The sequence below is a fragment of the Condylura cristata genome, unplaced genomic scaffold, assembly GCF_000260355.1.
Source record: "Condylura cristata isolate star-nosed mole 26May11 unplaced genomic scaffold, ConCri1.0 scaffold00025, whole genome shotgun sequence".
Taxonomy (NCBI): domain Eukaryota; kingdom Metazoa; phylum Chordata; class Mammalia; order Eulipotyphla; family Talpidae; genus Condylura; species Condylura cristata.
The window spans coordinates 31,805,587-31,807,572 of NW_004567126.1; positions in this window are offsets into that span (position 1 = coordinate 31,805,587).

The window sequence follows — 1,986 nt, forward strand, 5'->3', positions numbered from 1 at the left end:
GTCCGGGGATCTCAGCCACCTCTAGCCCGGAGGCGCCCGTGCGGGTCACTTGGGGCACTCCGGAAGCCCCGTGGGCGGCAGGCCTGCGGCCGCGGGCTCTCCCAGCTCCAGGCGCCGCCTAGTGCGATGGGTGCAGCAGCCGGGGAGCCCGGCGGAGCCCACCACACAGCGCGGACACTGGGGCGACGACCCCACGCAGACCCCAAGGAGGCCGCTGCAGCCAGCTCCCTCAGACGCTTTATTGCCGGAGCCCGGCTGGTGCTGGGCGTCCTGCTGTGAGGAAACGCTGCGGCCTTTGCACAAACAGTTGTTGGGCACAAGGATCAGGATCACAGTGGGGGTGCGCAGACCCCACCGACACATCTGCCCACACCAACGCTCCAAGTGCAACTGGGCTCCACCCAGGGGTGCTGCCTGCCCCTGGCACAGCTGGGAGCCCGCGCTGGCGGCCAGCCCTGGCTCCCACCACGTGGCTGGGCGGAAGGCGCGGACTGGGCGTGACTCCTGCCAGGCACGCGGGGCCACGGGGCGTGGCGGCCGGGCCCCGGCTCTCGGGCAGGTGCGGCCGCGGGTGGCCCAGCGCGGGCCCGGGGACGTTCTCACAACACAACGGGACTTGCGAACTGCTCTTTGCCGTGCGCGGCACTTGCTGCAAACACGGAGCGCCGAGGCCGCACGGCACAGCTGAGGGCGCCGGCCCTGCCCCTCGCTGGTGCTCAGGCCCCGAGGGCACCGTCAGGGGCGCTGGAGGGAGGGAGAGGCTCGGGGGTGCGGACAGGGCACTAAGTCATTTACTGTGCTGCGTCCCGGTCTGTCACCACCGCTGTGTCACCGTGGCCCTGTGACATCCCTGTCCTGGTCAGCCCCGGGCCGGGTGCCCCCGACACTGAGAGGTGCTGGGCTCTGGGTGCAGGGGGACAGAGAAGGCGAATGTCTCCTCTTCCTGCCCCCGCATCCAAGCTTGCGACTGGCCAGACCTGGACCCCGGGCCTGATCCAACTGCTGGACATCTGCCACTATCCTCAACGCCCAGGGCCTTCAGCCAGCCCTGCGGCCCACGCCCTCCTCCAGGGGTGTTGGCCACAGCTGCCACTGCCCTCTGGACCCACTGTGCCCACGAGGGAGCCGTGTGCCCACTTGCTGGCAGCAGCTTCCAGGCCGCCGTGGCCCCTCCGGCCTCCCGCCCTCGTGCGCCTCCGAGCGCAGGCCTCTGCCCCATCCGCGTGGGCGTGGGCGCCGGGTCTGGGTGGCAGCAGCGGGTCAACACTGCCAAACTGAAGCGGGCTACATGCAGTTCTGCCGGGAGGAGCTTCTGGGCCCCCCGCACCCCCGGGCCTGGGCCGCCCTCCCAGCGCCCTGCCCGGGCCTGCCCCGCAGGCTGGGCGCCTTGGGGTTCCCCAGAGCCCAGGTCGGTCTCCACTGTGGAAGTCAGTGCTGCCCACTTCTGTGGCGACGCCCCGGCACCCCCGACGGCTGCGGGGCCCCAGACACCCCACCCATCACGACACCTTGGGAAATGGCCGGCGCCGTGACTCACAGCAGCCCCCTGGGTCCGCTCTGGCCCCACCTTCAGCTAAAAACTTTCCTTTTTGAATACATATTTATATAAACAGCTTAGAAAGTTACCCAGGCACCACTGTTAGTCCTACGAAACAGCCTCAGACCACAGGCGGCCCGGCCCGCCCCGCCGGGGCCTCTGCGGTGGTCGCTCAGGGAGCCGACTCGGGGTTAGGGGAGGCCCCAGAGCACGCGGGGGCGGGGCCTGCGCCCAAGCCACGCCCCTCAGAAGAAGATGACGTCTTCCTTGCTGGCCTCCTCCGCGGCCGGCGGCCGCGGCACGGGAGGCCCCTCGGCCTGGGCGTGGAGGCCCTCGCAGGGGGTGTCGGCAGGGCTGGGGCTTGGGGCCGGGAAGCAGGAGTCTGGAAGAGAGGGGGTTCTGGGTGTCGGGGGGCCAGGCGCCGGGGCGGCCCTGCGGTCGGGGCTGGG